The sequence below is a fragment of the Vipera ursinii genome (assembly GCF_947247035.1).
Source record: "Vipera ursinii genome assembly, chromosome: 2".
Classification (NCBI taxonomy): domain Eukaryota; kingdom Metazoa; phylum Chordata; class Lepidosauria; order Squamata; family Viperidae; genus Vipera; species Vipera ursinii.
Window position 1 is genome coordinate 276,838,538 of NC_139513.1, and position 27,803 is coordinate 276,866,340.

Sequence of the window (27,803 nt, forward strand, 5' to 3'; positions counted from 1 at the left end):
TCAAGAGCAATTTCTAACCCTTGGAATTTCCTAACACATATCATTATATGGTTTAGTATTTGCATTGTTCACATGGATTGTTGTTTTCACTCAAGAAAGTGAATAACACTAAATTGCATCCTTACTTTACCATTTTTGTTTTTTGATTTATTAGATTGAAGGCTCCAATAAATAAAAATGATAAAAATGAATATTGATATAGAATACATTGAGAAAAAAGTCGAAGCTCAAATGAGCAGCCTGCTAACAGGTGTCTCAGTCTATCTAACAAGATGCATTTCAGTGGTTAGAAATGTAAGTTTTTGCACTTAGACAGGAAAAATCACATGCACAAATTCAGGATAGGCAGTATCTAGCACAACAGTAGTGCCTGTGTGAGGGTTAGGGTCAGGGTTAGGTGTCTTAGTAGACCACTGCTTAAGTATGAGTCAACAGTGTACTGCAGCTGTCAAAAAAGCCAACCAAGTCCTAGGTTGCATCAACAGAGGGATAGCATGAAGATCACAGGAAGTATTAGTACCACTCTGTATTGCACTAGTGAAGCCAAATTTGGAATACTGCGTCCAGTTCTGATCTCCAAAATAGAAAAAAGATGCTGAGGCTGTAGAAGAAGTATGCAGAGAAAAGGAACAAAAATGATAATGGGTCCAGAGGTTAAATCATATGATGAAAGGCTAAGGGAATTAGGTAAATTTAGTCTAACAAAGAAAAGGCTTAGGGAGACATGATAGCTATCTTCCAGTACTTGAAGGGCTGTCACAAGAAAGAGGAGTTGATTTATTTTCTATAGTACCTGAGGGCAAGACAATAAGCAATAGGTAGAAATTCATCAGAGGGCGATCCAACTCACCCAGAAGGAATTTTCTGACAGTCATCAATAGAACAGCTTGCCTCTTGGAGTTGTGGGTGCTCCATAACTGGAGGTTTTCAAGAAAAGATTGAACCATTTCTCTAGGATGGTATAAAGACTGCTACCTTGGTTAGATGTTTGTACTAGAAAACCTCCAAGGTTCATTCTAACGATATGATACTATGATTCTTATACATCATTCTAACGATATGATACTATGATTCTTATACATCTAAATGTGTTCCATATAGGTAGTTCTCGACCTACAACCACAATTTAACCCCACATTTCTGTTGTTAAGTAAGACATTTTTAAGTGAGTTTTGCCTATTTTATGACTTTACTTGCCACGGTTCTTATGTGAATCACTGCAATCGATAAGGTAGTAACCCAGTTGCTAAGTGAACCTGGCTTCCTCATTCACTTCACTTGTCAGAAGGCCACAAAAGGTGAACCCATGACCTTGGGACACAGAACCGTCATAAATGTGAACCAGTTGCCAAGCGTCTGAATTTTTTTTCCTTTTTTTTCTCTTTATTTATAAAATATGGAACGCTTCACGAATTTGCGTGTCATCCTTGCGCAGGGGCCATGCTAATCTTCTCTGTATCGTTCCAATTTTAGTATATGTGCTGCCGAAGCGAGCATCCAAGCGTCTGAATTTTGATCACCTGATCATGGAGATGCTGCAACAGTTGTAAGTGTGAAAAATGGTCATAAGTCGCATTTTTCACTAAATGGTCACTAAATGAAATGTTGCAAGTCGAGGATTACCTGTACTTCCTTGGGATCCTCAACTCAATAGCATGTCCAAGTTTTGAAAAAACTCTTTTTCTGGATCCACCAAACAAAGTTTGTTGCCCAAAGGGACCCACATGCCCCTTCTACCAGATCTGATAGGATAGGATGTTTGATCACTTTTCATCTGTTATTCCTTGTCTGGTCTTCAGGTGCTTTAGAAAATAGGTTGACACCCCTGCCCTCTCTATGATGGCCCATCAAATATTGGAACATTGCTATCATGTCTCCCCTGTTCCTTCTCTTCACTAGACTAGCTATGCCCAGTTCTTGTAACTGTTCTTCATATGTTTTAGCCTCCAGTCTCCTAATCATCTTTATTGCTCTTCTCTGCACTCTTTCTAGAGTCTCAACATCATTTTTATAATGTGGAGATCAAAACTGGATGTAGTTTCACCCAATCTCTACGTGTACTTTTGGTTTTTCTTGTCTAAGTGTAAGACTTTACTTTTCTCTATATTGAATTTTATTTTGTTAGATAGGGCCCAGTGTTCAAATCTGTCAAGATCCATTGGATCTTGAGCCTATCATCTAGGGTATTGGCTATTCCTGGCAACTTAATATCATCTGCAAATTTGATAAGTTCCCCTTTTATTCCCTCATCTAAGTCATTTATGAAGATATTTTTTAACTGGAAAGTTTTACAATACATTTTATCTTTAGCAAAAAAAAACCAACCCCCAACCCCCTCCCCTCCCACCCTCTTCCCCCTCCCCAACCCCTCCCTCCCTTTCCCCTCCCCCCCCCCCGACTTCCCAGAGCTGAGTACAGGGTATAAAAATACAAACAATCATAATCTAACCTATGCAAACAATCCTAAACTATTTAAACTATCACACTTTAACTCATATAGATAAACTCCAAACATATATATATCATGTCAATAATTATTCAAATGCAAAATAATACTTTTTAGTCCCATATTTGCTCCGTAGTATCTCTCTGTTGCAAATAATCTTTCAGGTGCACTAAGATCTTTACCATATCCTCGGGGGAAAAAAACACTTTACAGTCCATTCTTCTGTAGTCGGTAATTTTACCTTTTTACTAGAAATCTTACTACCATAGTTAAATTCAATTTATGAAGATATTGAAGAATGCTGGACCTAAGACAGAACCTTGTGGTATCTCACTGCTTACTTCCCTCCATGTAGACGTAGTACCATTAAGGACTACTTGGTTAGTACGGTTTGTCACCCAGTTACAAATCCATCTGATGGTGATGCTATCTATCCCACTTTTTTCTAGTTTACTAAGAAGTAGGTTGTATCTTCTTTGTCGAATGCCTTGCTAAGTCTAAGTTTATTATGTCCACAGCTTTTCGCTGGTCTACTAATTTAGTCACTTTGTCAAAGAATGAAATAAGATTGGTTTGGCATGATCTGTTTTTAACAAACCTGTGCTGACTTTTAGTTATTATTCTACTTCTTTTTAGATGTTTGCAGATCTGAATTTTTATTATCTTTTCCAGTATCTTCCCGGGTATGGTGTTAAGCTGATTGATCTGTAGTTTCCTGGGTCTGTTTTTCCCCCCTTTTTTGAAGATGGGAACCACATCAGCTCTTTTCCAGTCATCTGGCAGTTAGTTCCCTGGTGCTCCAGGATTTTTGAAAGATATGGTACAGTAGTTCTGAGATGACATCTGCCAGTTCCTTCAGAACTTTGGGATGTAATCCATCAGGTCCCAGAGAATCATGTTCATCAAGATCAGACAGGTGATCTACTACCATTTTTTTTTTGCTTATTTTATTTTTTTTATTTATTTATTTATTAGTTGAATTTATATACCGCCCTATTCCCGAAGGACTCAGGGCGGTTCACAGGGCAGTTAAAACAGTACAAAAAGAGAATAAAATGGATTTTAACTTTTATTTCTAGTCTGTCTTTTACAGTTATGTTTTTGGTAGGTTGGGCTATAGCACTGGTGGCGAACCTATGGCATGCATGCCAGAGGTGGCACTCAGAGCCCTCTCTGTGGGCACATGAGCCATCGCCCCAGCCCTGCCTCCCCCTGTGGCCCCCTCCTCACCAGCAGCCCCCCCAGTGGAGAGTCACCCCCGAGCACAGCCTGCACGGAGCAGCGCAGCCAAGGACATGGCAGCTGGGCAGTGGGGACAAGACTCCACCCTTGCGCCCCACCGGGCACAGATGATTCTCGAGGGCGTGGGCAGAGGGCATGGCCGCTATGGTGCTGCTGGGCCACCTGGGCAATCTGTGGCGGGCTGTGGAGGTGGTGGGTGGCCCTGTGGGTGGACAGGGTGGGGGTGGGGTGGGTAAGGCAGAGCAGGAGGGGTGATGTGGGGGCAGGGGCAGGTTTGGGGCACTCGGTCTCTAAAAGGTTCATCATCACTGGGCTATAGCTTCTTTTTGCATGAAGACTGATGCAAAGAATGAGTTAAGCAGCTCTGATTTCTCTATGTTTCCTGTTACTTCCTTTCTGTTTTCTCTCTTTAGTGGACTGACTTTTTCCTTGAGTTTTTTTCTTATTATTTATATGTTGAAAGAAACTTTTTTATTATTATCTTTGACTTTTGTTGCAAATCTTTGCTCATTCTGAGCCTTTGCTTTCCTGACTTCATCTTTACAGATTCTGGCTATCTGTTATATTCTGCCTTAGTTATGTGTTCCTCTTTCCATTTTTTCCAATTGTCCTTTTTGTCTTTCAGTTTATCAGAGAACTCTTTGTGCAGCCATGTTGGCTTCTTCTTGGGTTTCTTGTTTTTCTTTTTCAGTGGTATTATGGTGGACTGGGCTTTTATGATCATATTTTTCAGAGTTTCCCAAGCTTCTTGTTTTCCCTTTTAGGATTTTCGTCCAAGGAATCTTTCCCAAGCTCTCTCTGAGTTTGTTAAATCAACTCTTTTAAAGTCTAAGACTCTGGTATCATTATGTTCTATTGCTTGTGTTTGTATTATATTAAATTCCAGTATGACACGGTCACTCTCACCCAAGGTTCCTACAGTTTCAACTCCCTCTATCACTTCTTCTCGGTTCATGAGAATTAAGTCCAGTATGGCTGTCCCTCTAGTTCCATCCTCTACTTTTTGGACAACCAAGTTGTCAGCCAGGTTGGTCAGGAACCTATTTGATTTCTCACTTGGCTTTACAGGTTAGCACCCGCACTGGAAGCAAACTCATGTGAAATGTGCCATTCTACAGCCATTCACATTCATAACTGCCCTCACTGCTGCAGTTGAAGCTTTCAGATACTCTTCAAAGGTAGTCCCATGCAGAGAGCATTACAGTTGTCCATTTGGGAGGAGACTAAGGCATGATGACTGAGAGAAGGACCTCCCCTCTCTTTTTTAATATTTAGCCTCTCTCCTGCACTTTTAATTTTCAAATAAGTTTTCCTTCTGTATACATGTTTTTACTTATTTGTTTGTTTGTTTGTGATATTTAACTTTAAGGTTGAATTGTATTATATAGCAATGAATGAATCAGTTGAAAATAAAGAAAGATTCTTCCTGCATCATAGGCATCATAGAATGAACAGATTGGTTATGTGGTGAAATTATATCAGTCAAGAAGAACTTGAACACTGGGCGCTATCTAACAAAATGAAATTCATTGGTGAGAAAAGTAAGGTTTTACATTTAGGCAAGAAAAACCAAATGTACAGGTATAGTATAGGGGGTACCTTGCTCAATAGTAGTGACTGTGACAGGGATCTTGGAGTCCTAGTGGACAATCAGTTAAGTATGAGCCAGCAATGTGCTGCAGCTGCCAAAAAAGCCAACACAGTGCTAGGCTGCATTAACAGAGGGATAGAATCAAGATCACATGAAGTATAAATACCACTTTACGATACCTTGGTAAGGCCACACTTGGAATACTGCATCCAGTTTTGGTCACCACGATGTAAAAAAGATGTTGAGACTCTAGAAAGAGTACAGAGAAGAGCAACAAAGATGATTAGGGGTAAAAAGGTAAAGGTAAAGGTTCCCCCGCATGTGCGTGCTAGTCATTTCTGACTCTAGGGGCCGGTGCTCATCTCCGTTTCAAAGCCGAAGAGCCAGCGCTTGTCCGAGGACGTCTCCGTGGTCATGTGGCCGGCATGACTAGACACCAAAGGCGCACGGAACGCTGTTACCTTCCCACCGGAGTGGTCCCTATGTTTCTAATTGCATTTTTACGTGCTTTCGAACTGCTAGGTTGGCAGAAGCTGGGACGAGTAACAGGCGCTCACTCTGCTACTTGGCACTCGGGATTTGACCCGCCAAACTGCCGACCTTCTGATCGACAAGCTCAGCGTCCTAACCCACGGGCGGACTGGAGGCTAAAACATATAAGGAACGGCTGCTGGAATTGGGTATGTCTAGCTTAATGAAGAGAAGGACAAGGGAGGACATGATAGCAGTGTTCCAATATCTCAGGGTCTATCACAAAGAGGAGGGACTCAAGATATTCTCCAAAGCGCCCAAAGGCAGGACAAGAAACAACGGATGGAAACTAATCAAGGAGAGAAGCAACCTAGAACTAAGGAGAAACTTTCTGAGAGTTAGAACAATTAACCAGCTGCCTCCAGAAGCGGTGAATGCTCCAACACTGGAAGTTTTTAAGAAGAGACTGGACAGCCATTTGTCTGAAATGGTATAGGGTTTCCTGCCCGAGCCGGGGGTTGTACTAGATGATCTCCAAGGTCCCTTCCGACATTATTATTATTATTATTATTATTATTATTATTATTATTATTATTATTATTATTATTATTATTATACGTGAACCTCAGTCAACTGAACATTCAAATTGACTGGCACTAATGGTTGACACGGGTTGCTGCCAGCATCCTAGGTTGTTAATAATAATAATAATAATAATAATAATAATAATAATAATAATAATAATATCTGCAAATGCTTGTGATTCAATTATAGATGGGGAGGGAGGGGGCAGGGTGGAGGGGAAGAGGGATCTGTTGTTACTCTATCAACCACCTCCGCTATGATGCTCCCCCATTTGGTCCCCAAGCTAACTGGCAAAACCAGGTCTTTAGTCCCTAAGGAAAGGCCAAGAAGGCAAGATGTTCCAGGGGGCAGGTGCAATGATAGAGAAGGCCTTTCTTCTGAACCCTGCTAGCTGGAATAATTTATATTTCTTTAAAGATACTTCTGGTATTTGATTTCTTGATTCATAGCTTAAAATTGTCCCTATTTTGCTCTCTTTGATAATATTCTGGAGCACTAGCTATGATTATGGAGAAGATCTCTGATAAATATTTTGAATATGCTTGCAAAGCACTATGTCTACTAAGAGACCAAGGATTCATATGGATATTGTTACCCGGATGAACTCTTATCATCTATAGAATGTATAGATCTATAGAAGGATCCAGAAAATCAATTTGCATTTATTTATTGCAGCAAAAATTACTCTGTAAATCAGATAATACCCATGTAAGCTTATTTTGCTTATTGGCACTACACCCAACATTTGGGTATAGAATCTCATTGTAGAAGAATTTCATAAGTTTCTTTTATAATTTGTTTCTACTTTATTTGTGGCAAGATGGACATACCAGTTTCTACTCTATTCTTTCCTACGAAAGTTTGAGGGCTTGAATACAATATCTTTTGCTTCTTTTAAATGTGCCTATTTCAGATTTCAAACTCTCACACACTCAGCTGCTGGGTGAGAATTACAGTTTTTCAAGGCTGAGACAAGGAAGGAAATGTACATCAACAGAGTCTCTTGGAAAGAAAATTTGCCTAGGTGGTTTTGTTTTCAATGGGAACATGCAGAAAAGTAGTCAAAATCCAGTCCAGTGTTCAGAGAGCCAAGTCAGGTTTATCAGCCAGTCCAAGGTCAGCATTTCACAAGGTGTAATGCACCAGAACAGGGAATCAGACAGCTGCTTTCAACAGAGAAATGTGGATGAAGGCTGCCTTTTAAGTAAGATTGCAACAATTGTATTTAATTAAGAGACTTACTTCCTTGCTCGGCATCTTTGTTCTGCTATCCATGTACTCACTGAGTCCTAGGTTTTAGGATGCCACCCTGACAAATACAGGTAATTCCTGATTTGGTACCCATTGGTTCAGCTGGAGCAACTTCTTTAGACTCTGAGTCTGAGCCCCAGGTTGTAACAGAACAAGTATTTTCATTATACTCACAGGATTGTTTCTATCTGGATTCATTGAACCTGATGAATGGCAGCTTGAGTAGTCAGTTGTCAGTATTCTCAACAATTGGTCAATCTATTTCCACCATCTGATATTTGTTATGTCTGAGATGGCCACTATTTTGCATTTCTACAAAGATCTTCATTTTCAGATTATTAAAAATTTGATATCAATGATGATAAAAAAATTTTATATCCTTCAATCTCATTGGCCTGGCCTCACAGCCATACAGAAAAGCTAGTTGATTCTGTTGCATGATATATTCAAACTACAGTACTGTTCATATCTTTTTGTTTCCAGAAGGAAAAAAGGACATTGGACGCTCACTTCAAGCAAGATGTCATTTTTTTGTCTGCTACACCAGTTCTTCTCACTTCAGTTCTGAGGTACGTAAAATAATCACTTGTCCAGTTATTTAGTTTCCTGTTTTTATTGCATCACTGGATGAGTCAGGTAGAGTCAGATGATATTTGGTTTTAATGGGAATTATCCAGAAACTAATTTTATGAGCTTCAATTGTGATACGACTAATCATTTCTTGTAGATTTTCCTGACTGATGATTTGGATAGCCACACCATCAATAAATGTTAAATCCATAATTACTTAACCAAATCGTTGCGTAACATTGCCGGTAACCTTTCAGTCCAATGATTTTCTCAAAATACAAACCAGGCCTATATTGATTAAAAGTGGTAAGACAATGCCACCCTGAAAAACACCAGATAAGATGAAGAAATCTTGGATCGAGTCTCTGTATGCTCTACATGGACAGCTTGTAATCTGATAAAGGGCTTGGATGACTTGGTGCATTTTATGTGGTAGGAACCAGGAACATTGCCCAAATGCTGTCACTGTCTACACCAGGGGTCTTCAAACTCGGCCCTTTTATGACACATGGACTTCAACTCCCAGAATTCCTCAGCCAGGCACATTAGCCGAGAAATTATGGGAGTTGAAGTCCATGAGTCATAAAAGGGCCGAGTTTGAAGACCCCTGGTCTACACTATCAAATATTGCTTTGAAATCAACAAATCATAGGTTTTCCTGAAGGAACTCAAAACACAATTCCCGTAGGTAACACTGCAAAGATTTGATTAGTGCATTTATGTCCAGTTTTAAATCCAGCTTGCTTTTCTTTAACTCTTTTATCCTTTTCAGACAGGAGTTACTTAAGAAATATTGCTTCCAGAATTTTTATATCCCATATTGAGTAGAGAAATATCTCCATGATTGCTACAAAAAGGGTTGTCTTTACTTAGGTGATTGAATGATTGCACTGACATTTTCCTTCCTTTTGATGAAGTTTCAATTTTCTACATTTTCCTACATAAAAACTAAAAGACTTGGAACCAAAGATACCAAAGGAGTCCTACATATTGCTGACCTTGGCTCATTTGCCTTTACGCATCTATTAATTTTTAGATTTCATCTAGTCTCGTTGAGCCTTTGTCTACATTGTATATTAGTTTTTTCTATTTGTGAATCGTAGTTAATAATACTAGCATTCAGAGTTGCTGGAGCTGGACAGAAATTCCTTGAAATATTTCTTCCACTATTTTCACTTGTCTTCTTTTATTTCATAGCATCATTTCATCTGTGATAATGCTAGTAGGTGTTGTGTGTTTTCTTGCTGTTTCTTTCATGAACTGAAATAGATTTAGATCAAAATTTTCTCCATGTTTTAATTCTGCCACTTTTTAGTTGGCAGTTGCCCTCCGGGTGAGATTCAAGGTGTTGGTAATGACCTTTAAAGCCCTACATGGCATGGGTCCGGATTACCTACGGCAGCACCTGCTGCCGGCGTCAACTTCCCTCCGCCCAGTGCGCTCCCACAGAGGGCCTCCTCAGGGTGCCTCCGATCAGAGAATGTCGATTGGTGGCCCCCAGGGGGAGGGCGTTCTCTGTGGGCGTGCCAGACCTATGGAACCGCTTGCCAGTTGAGCTCCGGACGGCCCCCGACCTTCGCTCCTTCTGACGCGATCTAAAAACTTATTTATTTGAACAATCCGGCCTGGTCTGATGGGGTTGGGGTTTGGATTTGGTTTTAACATTGTTTTAATCATTGTTTTATATTGGGCATAATTATTTAATTCTTTTTAACTTTTGTATGTATATTTTGATATTTATTGCCCTGTACACCGCCCTGAGTCCTTCGGGAGAAGGGCAGTATAAAAATTTAATTAATAATAAATAATAATAATAATAATAATAATTAATAATAATAATAATAATAATAATAATAATAATAATAATAATAATAATAATAATAATAATAATAATAATAATATAATTCCTGATATTGTCTAATTTTATTTTTAACTAAATCAGCCACATTTTTATCCCTAGATTGATCTTTGCTAGGTATAATAGGTTTCCTTTGGTATTTTTTTTAGCATTTACCTAGTTCTTTGCACGCATGTTTCTTGGTATACCCAATCACCTTGACTGCTATACTATAAATAATATTTTTCACTTTAGACAAGTAGGTCTCTAGAATTGCCCACTTATGTTCAGATTATTTTCAGAATTCTTTTGAGAGGGATTTCTTTCTCATCATCAGGTTTGTTTAATTAATTGATTAAGTCACTTAATTCTGTAAGATCTATAATTAATTCTATTTATTTTTAGTCTAGTGTATGCTAAAGCATGGTGAGTGATAATACTTACTTCCCCAAAACTTTGACTGTCAGAAACAGAATTTCAAAAATTTCTAATCATTACAGGGTCTATTTTTTAGCATCTTTATTGAGCCAGGTTTATATATACTGAATTTTATGACTAAAAGGAGTGTTTGCTAATACTAGATAAGATTTAATAGAAATACTGTAATCTCTACTTGCATTTTTGCATAGGATATATCTGCCCATTCTACTCTATATCTTTACAGTCATTGTAGCCATTTTGGGTACTGAACTGCCCAACTACTCAGTCATTTGCTATGATTTCGGCATCCAGTACTTGACTGAACAGAAGTACTCTGTTTCCTCATTAGCAGCAATGTTAATTGGCATATAGCTAGAGGTGATAGAAAAATACATAATGTGGCCCTGCAGATGTAGCACAACTAGGTATACATTCACTGCTTTCTAACTTATGACTGTGTTGTCAAGCTGAGTTGATAAAGCCACACTAATTCACAATAGGTAGATTTAGTTATACAGCTACTACAATACAATTTAGAACTTGAGTTCAGAGCTGGTATTTTAATTAAGATTAATGCCTCTCTTTAATCAAAAGCTAGTTTGGAGTAGTGGTTAAGGTACTGGGCTAGAAACAAGGAGACTGGGAGTTCTAGTCCTGCCTTGATTACAAAGCCAGCTCGGTGATCTTGGGCCACCTCCTCTCTCTCAGCCCTAGGAAGAAGGAAGCAATGGCAAACCATTTCTAAAATCTCCTCAAGAAAATTTCAGGGAGTGGCCCAGGCAGTGGCCAGGAGTCAGCACCATCTGAAAACTGACAAGGCAAAGAAACACTGTTTGGGAAGTGGAGGCTAGCAGGGAGTGATTAAGGAGAATTTCTTAACTTTGAGGAAAGAAGCAGCTAGGAGCAGCCGCTGTGTCTACCCTGTAAAAAGGTAAAGGTAAAGGTTCCCCTGTGCATGCATGCTAGTCGTTTCCAACTCTAGGGGCCGGTGCTCATCTCCGTTTCAAAGCCAAAGAGCCAGCGCTTGTCCAAGGACGTCTCCGTGATCATGTGGCCAGCATGACTAGATGCCAAAGGCGCACAGAACACTCTTACCTTCCCACCGTAGTGGTCCCTATTTTTCTACTTGCATTTTTACGTGCTTTCGAACTGCTAGGTTGGCAGAAGCTGGGACGAGTAACAGGCGCTCACTCTGTTACGCGGCACTCGGGATTCGACCCGCCAAACTGCCAACCTTTTGATCGACAGGCTCAGCGTCCTAACCCACTGAGCCACCGCGTCCCTTTTTGTCTACCCTGTAGGGAGGGCATTTCTGGCAATGGCATACAGGAAATACTGTAGTGTGGTTGTTCCATAAGCTATTCCGCAGAATCAACCATTGATCCACAAATGATATATAGAGGTAATCCTCGACTTACAACCACAATTGATCCCAAAATTTCTGTCACTAAGCAAGACAGTTGTTAAGTGAATTTGGACCCATTTTACAACTTTTTGTAAATCACTAAGTCACAAGATAAGCTCAGCAACATATAGGGCTGGTAGCAAGAATAAATTGCTTACTTAAGTGGGAATGAATGAAAGGCAAACTTCACTGAAATTTGAAATAATTATTTGCATAAACCTCTTCCAACATATCTGGAAATATTTTAGCGTGAACAGCTTGAATTCTTCTTGTCCATTGGAAAGTTCAAGTTAGAACAAACTCAGTATTGTTTTCTGTTTGAGGATTAACTTCTGTACAAACAGTGTTGTACAGGGGACCTCATTAGTAAGGTTGAATTAGATAACCTCTAGGCTCCATTCCAGCTGCCATGATAACTAGGGAGAATTTTCATGCTTAATTTTGGGGAAAATCTTTGCTTAGTGATGGTATGTTAATATATTGCCTTCCAGTTATGTAAATGAAGGTCATTGAGTACAGTGGACCTTCCTATGTTCTGAACTGGATAGCCTTTCTCCTCCTACTTCTCAGTAGAGCATTAGGACGAGAGGTAAGGGGACTATCTGTTCCCAGTTTAATAAGACTTAGGACTTGAATAAGGAAACAAATTAGTTAATCATAGACTAAAAGAAGGCTGAAAAGAAGATACCTGTATGCCTAATGTCTGTATAATATTTTAATTTGACTTTTTTCAACTTCGAGTTCTCCAAGACAACTGCCAGTAGCAGTTGAAAATACCAAATGTGAAAATAAATATAACTTTAAAAGTTATATTACAATAATTATTACAGTAATCATTCAATCTTTTACAATAAATAGCTAATTATGGTATGTTAGGCAATAGTAGCTTGCTGAAAGGGCAGTAAAAATATGGTGGAAACATCAACATTATTGACAGCAGAATGTCTGAATAGCCTCCACTAAGAAGTATAGGTAGTCCTTGACTTACAACAGTGACTATTCAAAGTTACAACGTCATTGAGAAAAAGTGACTTATGACCGTTGCAACATCGTCTTGGTCATATGACCAAAGTGTGGATGCTTGGCAACAGGTTTATATTTAGGACGGTTGCGGTGTCCCCAAATCATGTGAAGGTCTTTTGTGGATCTTCTGACAAGCAAAGTCATTGGGAAAACCAGATTCACTTAACAAAATAAATAAATAAATAAATAAATAAATCTGGTTATTAACTTAACAACTGCAGTGATTCACTTAACAATGGTGGCAAGAAAAGTTGTAAAATGGGACAAAACTCACTTCACAAGTGTCTCGCTTAGCAACAGAAATTTTGGGCTCAATTATGGTCGAAAGTCGAGGATTCCGGAAGCATGGGATTCAGCTCCAGAATCCTTAGCAATGGCCATTCTAGATGGGGAATTCTGAAGTCCTGTCTTCTAAATGCTGCCACGCTCAGGGAAGCCTGTGCCAGAGTCTTGCATTGCAGCATACCAGCTTTTCATTTAATCCATTCAATTCAAATGATTTAGATCCGGTGGATCTAAACTAGACAAGAGAGCGTCAGTGGGCAATGTGCAATGTGTTAGCTACTCCTGATATAAATAATTAACTGTCTCAGTCTAGGCCAGGGGTAGGCAACCTCGGTTATCCATGAGTCATAAAAGAGCCGAGGTTGCCTACCCCTGGTCTAGGCATACCTGATCAGAATTATGTTTTACACATTTCAAGTGGCAATTATTACAGGTAAACAGGTACAGCATTAGTATTTTTCTTTTGTCTTTCCTCTCCAAACCCTAATGATTCAAGTTGAATTGGCAATACAACCTATGAAGGAGGAAATATTTTCATGGGATGGGTCCTGCTCTGGAGTCTCAGGTATTACTGGAGCCACGGAGTCATTAGCCTGAAATTGTCTGTAGTAGTACAAACACACACACACACAGAGAGAGACTTTCCCATATTATTTGAAGAAAATTCCACTAAAGGGATTTGGTTTTGCCCCATCAGTTTCTTTAGCTTGTACCTTGTGGCTTTTGGTTAGAGGCCTTATCCGTCCCCACCCCCCAACCAGTGAACATATCTGACATTCATCAAAATATGAGCTTGCCCTTGGCTAATGTGTCTTTGGTTCATGCACTATAACTCTCAGGAGGAATAATCATCAAACACAAAATGCATTTCTTCAGGGCACTACTTGAATACTTTCCTACTGTTTATATTCCCTTAAAAAAAACAACAGTGAGATCTGACAACATTGGTGTGACTTTTTAAAACAGCCAGAGACAGCAACAGGAAGACAGTCTCAGATGTGAATTGAAAGCAGCTGTCAGAGAATTTTTTTATTCTCGGTTAGCTGCGCAGAGTCATATGCTTGAGATGGGCAGCTATGTGAATTGAATAAATAAAAAAATAAAAAAATTGCTGGAAGCCAGCTGCTGATCCAGGAAATCAGAATCAAATAATGAACAGGAATATATAGGGCCAAGAAGACCTAGATGATCTAGTGCAGGGCTGTCAAACTACTGGCCCATGGGCCAGATGCGTCATGCCGAAACTGCCCCCACCCCATTGCCAGCAATGGGGGGAAAAGTCACGATATGTCGCAACATGGCACGTGACGTTGCGAGTTTGACACCCCTGATATAGTGGGTCTCTTTCAAAAGCGCTCTGGATTTTTAAAAATATCAAAAGCAGCTGTGCAAGAGCCGAGTTTGTTTTTGATCCAATCAATAAAGAAGCACGAACCCACATTTTGGCTGTGAAAATCAGAAGGGGTAGGTCTATATAGGACAGAAGATTCTTAATTCTATCCACATAGTGCCCACAGTATTTGAAAGATTAGTTCTGTACTTTTTTCATAATTCTGAAGTTGCATAATAGCTTCCTCCCCTCCCTGCCTCCCTTCCATGTGATTGGCCTTAAGGGCATTCTTGTCCTAATTAATTCACTTCTCCTACATGGCTCCAATCCAATCCAGTGTGACTGAGGGATAGATTAAATGTTTGCTTTGTATATACCTACTTTTCTTGTCTTTTCTTTCATTCCAGGCAAGGGAAGGCGAAAATGATTAAGGACATATCTCTCATTCTCTATGTACAGTATATAAAAACACAACATATTTATTTCAGTTACTAATGGATGAAGACAAATGAAACCTATACCATTCTACTAATATAAAATTAATGATTAACTTAAGAAATCACCTTCATTCATTATTATGAGAGAGTCTGCATAATGTGCTATAGTGGTTAACGTGCTGAACTAGACGTGAGAAAAATCCATTAGGCATGGAAGGCCATTGAGTGTGGACCAGTAGTATAGGAGAATGACAGTTTAGTGCTGACCATTAATTGACTAGATTCTTGTGTACAGGTGTGAGCAATAAATCAGCTTAACTAGAAATTAATGTGTGGTTCTGATTCTATGTACCTCTCTTTCAACCTAGACCAGAAAGTAAAAAGACATCTATCTATCAAGCCACAATGGGAAAATGTGGTAGATTACAGTAGATTACAATGAAGAGGCTTTCATCCTGCATTAGATTGATTCAGGATCATCATCATCCAATATGTCGAATGAACTTATTAATGTTTATTAATCATAGAAAGATATTCAAAATAGCTTCTTCCCACATGAATCTTTATCCTTTGTACAATATGATGACAATTGTCGTTCTTAATGAGGACAACTTTTAAAATCAATTTAATTCACATATAAAATGTTCTGAGGGAAGAGACTTTTTTTTAATCAGGAATTCACAGAAAGGGTTGGCTTATAATCAAGCCCCACCATCTTTTTCCTGGGTCTTTTCAAGTTGAGTCAAGGAGGATGAGACAGAAGATTGTTCATTTGAAACAACCTTCAATAGGAGGGGGGAAAAACCCTTCATACCAGTATTTATCAATCTTGGTCATTTCCAGGTGTGTAGTTTCCACTTCCCAGAATTCTCATCAATGGCTGTGCAGTGGTAGCATGCTGGGATTTGAAGACCACACACCTGAAAATAGCCAAGGTTGGAAATTTCTGCAATATGAAGATATTGGCCTCTCAGGAATGAAGGTAGTGAGTTGTGAAGCTAAAGGCAGGCTGGCAGCCTTTGTTTTATATTCATTGCATATTAAAATCTTCCAAATGTAACCTAACATAGTTTCCCCCCAATAAACTATGAATTGTTGATACCTTTGGTTTGTGTGCTTCTCCCTCTTCTGCTCTAGCACAGGCACAAGGAGTTTGGAAGTCCATCTATTTCTGATTGACCAACAATAGTTGTCATATGTGAAATTGTAAAAACTTATGAAAGCTTATTTCATCTCCATTCAGGGGGACATCTTCAGTGTGCTTTGAATTGTGCACAATTGTCCCCTTGAATGGAGATGAAACATTTGCGGCCAAATTGCCAAGCTCGGAGATCAAATCAACAGCCCAACTACCAACCCGAGCTACTGAAATTGAAACACATCTCAATCTTGGGTAGTTTATGCATAGAAGACAACTATAAATTTGTATCATTTTTTAAAAAAAGATTAGCCACAGTTTAAGACCTAAAGAAATAAAGGAAACTGCTTCTTCTTCTTTCTTTTTTCTTTTTCTTTTCTTTTTTTTTTTTTGCAATTTCACTTGACAAGGAAAGGGAAGGGAAATCAGGAAAGGTGAATAGTTTAAAATATATTTATCTTATATATAACTAGAAACTACATAATCATTTCATTCCAAGGCCATCATTGCAGTTATTTCACAGAAGCATTTTCTCTCCCTTTAAAACGAACAGTTCAGGCAGATGTCAAAATAATTATTTATAGTTATTATATAGCTATAAATAGGGATATAGAGTGCAGCACAGGAAAACTGTCACTGAAAACAAGCTTTTTAAATTAAGCCTTGAACAAATTATTTACCTTTTATTTGGTGTAAAAGTCGTTCTTATATAAAAATTGAAATCCGCACCTGCAAATTAGTTGCCTGGCTACCTCCTGCCTGGCTTCAATGCCCTCATTTAGCAGGATTGTCTTTGATGGCCACATATTCTAACATGTGACTGGATCTGAGTCTTAACTAGGGCCCTATTCCATGAGATTTTTTTAAAAATAGGATACCTTTGCTTTAAATCAGTGTTTCCTACTCTCAACAACTTTAAGACAGCGTGGACTTCAACTCCCAGCATTTCCCAGTCCACATGTTTAAATTATTCGGCAGTTCTAATCCCTTCCCCAAAAGGGGTATCAAAAGGGGTATCAAACTGGCAGTCCGCGGGCTGGATGCATCATGCTCAGGCCACGCCCACCCCAGCTGCGCAAAGGTAAAAATGCCACAATGTATCACGATACGCCACATGGCGCAATCGAGTTTGACACACGTGCATTAGATTACCATAGCGAGAGTTTATTGACTTTACTCTCTTAGATCTCTGGGAGTTGTCATCTCAATAAATCAGAAAAGAATCAGGCTGAGCAAAGCTGCTCTAATCAATTTACTGCCTCCAGATGAAAGGAAAGGAAATATTTTTCAAAGCTGTTTCAACTATGAGGAGATAATGCAGGTACCATTCATTTGGTGTAGCCAAAAGGATTAAAAAGTCTCTCTTCTCCTGACTTTTTCTGCACACCCTGTTTTGTAAAATAGTAAAAGAAAACATCTAGGAAAGTCCATGTAACTGAGCATCAGATGAACATCTCAAACAATGTGCTACTTTTGGAGAAAGGTAACTCAACCCCAAAGATTTAGTGATAAGAGTGCTCAGTTAAAGGGCCACAAAAACTGGGTAATTTATTCTGACCTTGCTTCAATTTTGAATATTATTTGATCCCATAATTCAAGAAATTTCCACTAAAATTTTTTTCTACATTCCTTCAACTCTGGCCTCACTGGTTGCTGTGGCAAAGTTTGTAAGACTTCAATAAACATTCTCTCACCCAAAGTTCATTAGGTATATTTGTGTGGTTGAGAAGTTCAAAGAGCCAAAGTCCCCAAAATAAGTTCTAGGCAGTAAATGGAGTGAATCAAGACCATTTTTTACTACAACAAAAACAATTAATTATTATTTGGAAAATTTTTGGAAAGACAGCCAAGTAAACCATCAAATCTCGTACAAAAGCAAACTTAAATTCTATTATATTCTATCCATTTTCCTTTTAAATGTTCTTAAAATAGGCAGTCTTGTGCCTTGCAGATATTTGGGGTAAAACCCCTAGAATTCCTTTGCCATTGATCAAAATAAATGCAGTTAAAAATAAGTGGAAGCCACATCTATCTGGTTGATGGGAAATGCTTGGGCAAGTACCATAGAGAGAAAGAGACAGGTTTTCATAGAAACACATGTTTAAGGAAGAGACTGATTTTAGAAAAAACTTTGTTCCTGGCTATTCTAACTAACACACTTTTCTATGATGCGTGCAAGACCTAATGTTTCACCATCATCATTATTATTATTTCTCCTCTTTATTCTTTTCATCCTCTTCTGAAATATATCTAGTTCAATATTTATGAGACTGGACAGGTAAAAGGCCATTGTGTATAATGTCTTTTCAAATATCTGGCAGTAGGCCATCTAGGGAAATGTTCACTCTAAGTCAGAGTTGCACAGTTAATTATGTAATAATTTTCCTTCAAACAAAATAAAAGAGGCAGAAAATACATGCTTGAATAAATAGTTTGATTTTTATAAGTTGTTTTGGTTAAATTGGTGTCACCAACATTACTGCATATACTTCCCCTCTTTGATTGCAAAACACATTATTTATTTATTTATTTATTTATTTATTTATTTATTTATTTATTTATTTATTTATTTTATTAAATTTTTATACCGCCCTTCTCCCGAGGGACTCAGGGCGGTGTACAGGGCAATAAATCTTAAAAAACAAAATATAAAAGTTAAAAAACAATTAAATATCATGCCCAATATATACAATAATTAAAACCATATTTAAACCCCAAACCCAAACCCATCAAACCAGGCCAGATTGCTCAAATAAATAAGTTTTTAGATCCCGCCGGAAGGAGCGAAGGTCGGGGGCCATCCGGAGCTCAACCGGCAAGCGGTTCCACAGGTCTGGCGCGCCCACAGAGAACACTCTCCCCCTGGGGGCCACCAGTCGACATTCTTTGATCGGAGGCACCCGATTTTTTATTATCAGAAACATTATTCATGGGGTAGCATCTTCATTATATTTCATGCTTGTCATAAGTTACGAACCAAAATTATTCCAATTTGATAACAGAATTTAAAATGTGCATTAATAAAACAGCTAAAAAAACTGTTAGTGGTGATAATAATAATAAAAATAAGTTGGAAGGGACCTTGGAGGTCATCTAGTCCAACTCCCTGCTCAGGCAGGAAACCCTATACCATTTCAGGCAAATGGCTGTCCAGTCTGTTGGAGCATTCACCACCTCTGGAGGCAGGTTGTTCCACTGGTTAATTGTTCTAAATGTCAGGAAGTTTCTCCTTAGTTCTAGGTTGCTTCTCTCCTTGACTACAACTCTCTTACAGTAAGTGCATAATGCTAATGCCACGGAAAGTGTTTTTTCCCACTGCAAATCTGTTGTTTTGGTTGAAAAGAATCTTTTTTTATTAACATTATTAAACAACATATGTCTATCACAGGTCCTTATCAAAGACTCGATAAATGTTTGCTTTCCTCTGTTCCTATTTATGGAAGCCTTTGGCAAAAGCTAATTCACTATCTCTTTGTTAATCTGTATGAATAAGTTATTCAAAAAATGAAAGTACTGATTTTGTGTTCTCACAGTATTCTGAAAAAGATAGTTATTCACTGAACTATTTTCTCATTGGTCCTATACCCCTTTACATAATGGTCCATTACCACTAGCTTCTCTTCTGTGAAGAAATGGGTAGCCACAAGGTTTGAAATGAGAAAATGTCCCTTTATGATCTAGTGATTATCTGAATATTGTAGCCAGATCCAGTTTTTCTTCAGACGCTTCTAATATTTTGTGACTCAGTGGTATCATTTTGCTATCAATAATGCTTCTTGAGTTCTTGAAGACTCACGTTTCTATCTTCATTGGTTGGTATCCAGTCACCTTGTCTTCTGATGGTCTCTTTTTCAATTGCCTTAGATTTTTCTAAGCATTAGAATCTTCTCTAATTACTCTTGCTGTCACATTGTTTTCCCCAAATATTAAAATTTTAGTGTGTCTACTGAGCATTGAGGTTTTACTTTATCAAGTGTTGGATGAGTTGTGTTTCCTGTACTCCAGAATATTTTCAATAATTTTCTCCAGCAATTCAGAAGCATCAATTATCTTTTGTTCAGCCTTTCTGATGATCTGGCTTTCATTGTTATATGTCACATGCAAAAATCACAGTCTCAGCAATATTTACCTTTGTTGATAGGGATTGTCTCTTTACTAATATTTGTCTAGATCTGCCATAGGCTTTTTCTCAAGTAGCAGACATCTCTTTATTTCATAACTGCAGTTGCTTCCCTTGTAAATTTTTGCAAAGAAAATAATATCTTTCATAACCTCAACTTATTTTCCATCTCTTGAATTTGATTGGCTTTACTTGTTAATACGATTTTAGGGATTTTATCATTGTTAGGGATAAGACTCTAGAAATAGTGCAGAGAATAGCAGCAAAAATAATTAGAGAAATGGAGGCTAAAACGTATGAAGAATTGGGCATGTTTAGTTTAATAAAAAGAAGGACTGGGTGTGGGGGGGACATGATAGCAGTGTTCCAATATCAAAGGGCTGCCATAGAGAAGAGGGGGGTCAACCTATTCTCCAAAGCACCTGAAGGCAGGACAAGAAGCAATGGATGGAAGCTAATCAAGGAGAGAAGCAACCTAGAACTAAGGAGAAATTTCCTGAGTGGTTAGAACAATTAATCAGTGGAACAACTTGCCTCCAAAATTGTGAGTGCTCCAACATGAAGTTTTTAAGAAAAGAATGGACAACCATTTGTCTGAAATGGTATAGGTTTTTTTGGTTGAGCAGGTGATTGGACTTGAAGACATCCAAGATCCCTTCCAACTCTGTTATTCGGTTCTGTATTTATTTATTTTTTACTATTCAGCCATCACCACTATTATCTTTCACCGTCAACAGAAGGTGACACAATATAACTGCATTCCTTTCCTATTTTTTTAAACATTTAGTTATGTCATATTTCTTTCTAACAGTTATTTCCTGATCATAAGACAATCTTTAATTGGCAGATGAGGTAGCCCGGGTACACTACTCTTTTTAAGAGATACTTATAAATTTTTGTTGTGGTCACCGTAGTCAAAAGCCATTCTGTACTTAGTAACATCCTTGCCTTTTCCATTATCCACGGGATGCACATCTGTCTTCTGAATCCACTATATCTAGCAAGTCTTATTTCAATATTGTTGAAATCTAGATTGCAACATCTTGCTAGCTTGTAAGATGTGGATTTATTATTATTATTATTATTATTGTTTGTTGTTGTATTATGCTAATTTGAGCACTTTTTACACTGCCCCTTTTTTATTCTGGAATATAAACTGTGGTTATATTTCTCCTAATCCTATGACCATTGGTGTGTTTTATATGCCTGTTTACAAACTATATGTAGAACTTTACCAGATTTGGTAGCTGTAATTAACCATTGCAAAATTACAATGGCAATTGTAGTATGTTACAATCGTTACAATGCAGTAACAAGTGCATCATGAAAATCTGCGGCTTTATATTTTAGTCTTCAGAGCAATTTTTGTAAATCAAATTTAAACTGCTTTATAAGCCTCTTATTCACCATATTGATGATTTTTATTCATTAGTGTTATACTACTAGAAAGAAGCATTTCTGCTTTAAACTAGCATCCTGGCAAGTATGTTTTACATTTAATTATATAACAGCATTCAAGCAAAAAGTATTTTAACCATAATTTATTGCCATTTTAAGGAAATTGGATAATGTTCCTTGCTTGTTTATGCTTAATCGTCTTCTTGCCAAGCCTTTCTCTTACTCTCCAAATCCTTAAAGCAAAATTTTAGGCATCTATGCTTATAAATAAGTTCCAATAAAACTTAGTTTTCATTTTTCCATTATTTACACAGAAATACGAGTCACTGGATTTAGTAGAACTTATTTCCTACTAAGTATGTAGTACTACAATTGTATTTTGAAGTACTGTATGTCAATGTCCAACCCATGACCCTGTAATTATGTTAAAGGTTGGGTTTCTTCTTTCTTCTCTATCTATGAATAAATAATGAGAGATCCAAGGCAAATGTATCCTGTAAACTATTATTTATCTCATAGTTCTTCACAAAGAATTATGGGAATTGTTATTAGATGAGGTTCTAAGAATTTATTATTTGCCTGACTTCAGATGTTCTAATGCAGACATGTCAAACACAAGGCCCGGGGGCCGGATCCGGCCCACCAAGTGGTTTCATGCGGCCCGCGAAGCCATCCTGGAAACAGTGAAAGAACGGCCCCCACTGCCTTGGCCCTGGCCCAGAGACCCTCCTCCTGCCAGAGACCCTCAGATCTGTCCCACTCCTGCCCAGGCCCCCATAGGCACCCTTGATGTGAACGATGTAGAGCTGGCCATGCCCACCCAGTAGGCCATACGCACTCTAGCCACGCCCACCCAGTAGGCCATGCCCACCCACCCCCCTGAGGGCAACCGCAATGCTGATGTGGCCCTCAATGAAATTGAGTTTGACACCCCTGTTCTAATGCAAAATACACACACACCATCAGCAACCTATTGGGGTCACTCCAGGACAAAAAAAAACCAAACTCCAGTTTGTGGGAGCACTTAAGGAACAGTAGAAGATGTGCATAAACCAAAATTAACTTTAACTTTTGAACTTCTAACCATGGTTTACAGATTACACAGTGTGCTAAGTAATTGCCAGAGACCCAGACCACAGATTTCTGCTATTTTCTGAAAATTAAAACTAAAAGCCTACCTTGAAATATAGAATAATTCATTCTGTATCCTATAGTCTAAATCATTAACTCTGTAGCCTAGATTTGTCCTTCACTCTGTGCTTTTGACTATGTTGGATGTTAAACAAGAGTCATCTGGGCAGCTTTACAACATTTACTCATTTGTGTACAACAGGGTTGGAAGGGACCTTGGAGTCTTCTAGTCCAACCCCCTTCCCAAGGCAGGATTCCTCATGCCATCTCAGACAAATAGTTGTCCAGTCTTTTCTTGAAAACCTCCAAGTGATGGAACACCCAGAACTCTAGGACACAAGCTGTTCCACTGGTTAGTAGTTCTCACTGTCACAAAATTCCCCCTTATTTCCAGGTTGCATCTCCTTTTACGAGCTTCCACCAATTACTTCTTGTCCTATCCTCAGATGCTATGGAGAATAAATGGACACCTTCTTCCCTATGGCAGTCTTTCAAATTAACAGCTAATGGAACTAAATATGTTTAGCTTAAAAAAAGCAGTCTTTCAAATATAGAAAGACTGTTATCATGTCTCCCCCAGTCTTTTTTTTATAAGCTAAACATATTTAGTTCCATTAGCTGTTAATAAGATCAGCCTCCAGACCCCTTATAATCTGTTGCTCTTCTCTGCACTCTTTCTAGGGCCTCAGCATCTTTTTTGTATTGTGGTGACCAGAACTGGACACATTACTCCAAATGTGGTCTCACCAATGCAGTATAAAGCAGTAGTATTACTTCCCTTGATCTTGATACTATCCCTCTGTTGATGCAATTCAGGGTTGTGTTGGCTTATACAACCTGACTGGGTTTCCTCAAAGATCCATATCACAATAGCATCAAGTGAATCATCTGTATTCCTACAGATCAAATCTGGTAGCCCAGTTAGTTGTTGTTGTTAGTTGCAAAGTCATGTCCGACCCATCACGACCCCATGGACAACATTCCTCCAGGCCTTCCTGTCCTCTACCATCTTCTGGAGTCCATTTAAGCTCACGCCTACTGCTTCAGTGACTCCATCCAGCCACCTCATTCTCTGTCATCCCCTTCTTCTATTGCCCTCAATCTTTCCCAGCATTAGGCTCTTCAGTGAGTCCTTCCTTCTCATTAGGTAGCCAAAGTATTTGAGTTTCAACTTCAGGATCTGACCTTCTAAAGAGCAGTTAGGGTTGATCTCCTCTAGGACTGACCGGTTTGATCGCCTTGCCGTCCAAGGGACTCACAGGAGTCTTCTCCAGCACCATAGTTCAAAGGCCTCAATTCTTTGGTGCTCAGCCTTTCTTATGGTCCCACTTTCACAGCCATATATTGCAACTGGGAAGACCACAGCCTTGACTATATGCACTTTTGTTGGCAGGGTGATGTCTCTGCTTTTTAGTGTGCTGTCTAGATTTGCCATGGCTTTCCTCCCCAGGAGCAAGCATCTTTTAATTACTTGGCTGCAGTCCCCATGTGCGGTGATCTTGGAGTCCATTGCAACTGGGAAGACCATAGCCTTGACTATACACACTTTTGTTGGCAGGTTTGCCTTTTGGTACTGTCCATGGGGTTTTCATGGCAAAGATACTGGAGAGGGTTGCCATTTCCTTCTCCAGTGGATCACGTTTTATTATAATAATAATAATAATAATAATAATAATAATAATAATAATAATAATAATAATAATAATAGTAGTAATAATAATAATAGTAATAATAATAATAATGATGATGATGATGATGATGATGATGATAATAATAATAAGTTGGAAGGGACCTTGGAGGTCATCTAGTCCAACCCCCTGCTCAGGCAGGAAACATTATACCATTTCAGGCAAATGGCTGTCCAGTCTCTTCTTAAAAACCTCCAGTGTTGGAGCATTCACCACCTCTGGAGGCAGGTTTTTCCACTGGTTAATTGTTCTAACTGTCAGGAAATTTCTCCTTAGTTCTAGGTTGCTTCTCTCCTTGACTAGTTTCCATCCATTGCTTCTTGTCCTGCTTTCAGGTGCTTTGGAGAATAGCTTGAGTCCCTCTTCTTTGTGGCAGCCCCTGAGATATTGGAACACTGCTATCATGTCACCCCTCACCCTTCTCTTCATTAAACTACACATACCCAATTCCAGCAACCGTTCCCTATATGTTTTAGCCTCCAGCCCCCTAATCATCTTTGTTGCTCTTCTCTGTACTCTTTCTAAAGTCTCGACATCTTTTTTACATCGTGGTGACCAAAACTGGATGCAGTATTCCAGGTGTGGCCTTACCAAAGCATTGTAAAGTGGTATTAGTACTTCACTTGATCTTGATTCTATCCCTCTGTTAATGCAGACTAGCACTGTGTTGGCTTTTTTGGCAGCTGCAGCACACTGCTGGCTCATATTGAAGTGACTGTCTACTAGGACTCCGAGATCCCTCTCACAGTTACTACTATTGAGCAAGGTACCACCTATACTATACCTGTGCATTTGATTTTTCCTGCCTAAATGTAGAACCTTACTTTTTTCACCATTGAATTTCATTTTGTTAGATAGTGCCCAGTGTTCGAGTCTGTCCAGATCCTTCTGTATCTTAAGCCTATCTTCTGGAGTATTGGCTATTCCTGCCAGCTTGGTGTCGTCTGCAAATTTGATGAGTTCCCCATCTATCCCCTCATCCAAATCGTTAATGAAGATATTGAAGAGCACTGGGCCCAGAACAGAGCCTTGGGGCACCCCACTACACACTTCCTTTCATGTAGATGCGGTTCCATTGAGGACCACACGCTGAGTACGGCCTGTCAGCCAGCTGCGAATCCATCTGGTGGTGATGCTATCTAACCCACATTTTTCTATATTATCAAGTAGTAGGTTGTGATCTACTTTATCAAATGCCTTACTGAAGTCCAAGTAAATTATATCTACAGCATTCCTCTGGTCCACTAGTTTTGTCACTTGGTCAAAGAATGTAATAAGATTTGTCTGGCATGATCTGTTTTTGACAAACCCATGTTGACTTTTAGTGATGACTTTGTTTGCATCAAGGTGTTCGCTGATTTGTTGTTTGATTATCTTTTCCAGAATCTTCCCAGGTATTGAGGTCAGGCTGATAGTTTTGTAGTTTCCTGGATCTATTTTTTTCCCTTTTTTGAAGATGGGAACTACATCAGCTCTCTTCCAGTCCTCTGGTAGTTCCCCAGTGCTCCAGGATCTATGAAAAATATAGCTCAGTGGTTCTGAGATCACGTCTGCCAGTTCCTTGAGAACTTTGGGGTGTAATCCATCTGGTCCTGGTGATTTGAACTCGTCTAGGCTGGACAGGTGTTCACTTACCATTTTTTTTGCCTATCTTAACTTGCATTTCTATTCTGTTTTCATGGCACTGGTTTTGGTAGGTTGGACTGTTTTTTCCCTTTGTGTAAAGACAGATGCAAAAAACGAGTTAAATAGTTCTGCTTTCTCCCTATTGTTTGTCACCTTCTTGCCACTTTCCCCCACTAATGGACTAATCATTTCCTTAATTTTTTTCTTGTTTTTTATATGTTGAAAGAAGCATTTTTTGTTATTTTTGACTTTGGTCGCAAGCCTTAGTTCATTTTGAGCCTTAGCTTTCCTCACTTCATCTTTGCAGGCACGGGCTATTTGCTGGTATTCTGACTTAGTTATGTGCCCCTCTTTCCAATTCTTATACTTGTCCTTTTTATCTTTCAATTTATCAGAGAGTTCTTTATGCAGCCATGCTGGTTTCTTTTGAGAGCTGTTATTTTTCTTCTTTGTTGGTATTGTACTAGACTGGGCCTTTATTATCTCACTTTTCAAAATTTCCCAAGCTTCTTGAGTTGTTTTCCCCTTTAGGATTCTCATCCATGGAATTCTTCCCATGGTCTCTCTAAGTTTATTGAAATTAGCTCTTTTAAAGTCCAAGACTCTAGTTTGGCTGTGTGTTGTTGTTTTTTTTAATCCCATTTATATCCCGCCCTTCTCCGAAGACTCAGGGCGGCTTACAATTTAAAGCACAAATCAATGTGCTTAGCAATAGCCTTCATTCTATGTATATGCCTGCTTATTAGGGCTTTCGCCCCCCCCAAGTGGCATTACAAAGTCAGCTTATTGCCCCCAACAATCTGGGTCCTCATTTTACCTACCTTGGAAGGATGGAAGGCTGAGTCAACCTTGAGCCTGGTGGGATGCGAACCTGCACTAATTGCAGGCAGCTGGTGTTACTTAAGGAGGCATTAGCCCACTGCTCCACCAAGGCTCTTCTATTGCTTGTGCCTCCAGAATGTTGAATTCCAATATTGCATGATAACTTCTCCCCAAGGTTCCTGTGGCTTCGACACCTTCTATCATTTCATCTCTGTTTGTGAGAATTAAATCCAATATGGCTAATCCCCTAGTTCCCTTCTCTACTTTTTGGGAGAGAAAGTTGTCTGCTAGGTTTGACAGGAATCTGTTTGATCTTCCACTTGGTGCAGAACTTGTCAGAACTCTCTGCTATGACCTGTCTAACTTGGGTGGCCCTGCACAGCATAGCTCATAGCTTCATTGAATTATGCAAGCCGCTTCACCACGACAAGGCAGTTATCCACGAAGGAGAGCCCAGTTAGTACCAAACCATAATTTCTCAACTGCAGGATAAAATGTTTATTCTATTTGAAGATACTGCAATATTGAACAGCAAAAAAAAGAATTTAAAAACAATTTTTGCTGAAAAACAAGATGATAAAAATTGGGGGATATTTTTTCAAACAAAACTGGAGAATACTTTCATTTGGCAAGGGGGTAAGTGTTGGTAACATTTGGTATTCTAATAAGCTTATGCATCCGAAGGGGAAGTTTACCCCTGAGCACAATTTCTGGTTTTCTGAAAGAAAATAGTCCTGCTTAATCATTTCCATAAAAACTTATATATTTTATCTGATTCTCATTTAAGAGAAATTAGGATTATTTTGACATAAGAAGAAAACAAACTGTAGAAAATAAATAATTGGCCATGTGATTTTTGAGTCTGCTGCAGCATTCTTTAGGCATAATGCTTTCTGAAACCAGTTTACTTGAAAACACTCCAAGTAAATAAATATTTTGCATGGCTGCACAATTCCTTAAGAAAGCCATAGAATTGCAACCAGGTCT

At 38.8% G+C, this 27,803-nt stretch overlaps 1 protein-coding gene across 2 annotated transcripts in view; it reads left to right on the plus strand.

Moving 5' to 3' along the window:
- The window catches only part of PRLR (prolactin receptor), an 86,915-nt gene that overhangs the window by 34,775 nt on the left and 24,337 nt on the right, over nucleotides 1-27,803 (plus strand). Inside the window, exons 3-4 of one of the 2 annotated variants that reach the window (XM_083351508.1) lie at nucleotides 8,070-8,155; nucleotides 9,354-9,378. The gene's annotated coding sequence lies outside the window, so the exon portion shown is untranslated. The remainder of the gene's footprint in view (nucleotides 1-8,069; nucleotides 8,156-9,353; nucleotides 9,379-27,803) is intronic. The other variant, XM_083351507.1, reaches the window with a different exon arrangement.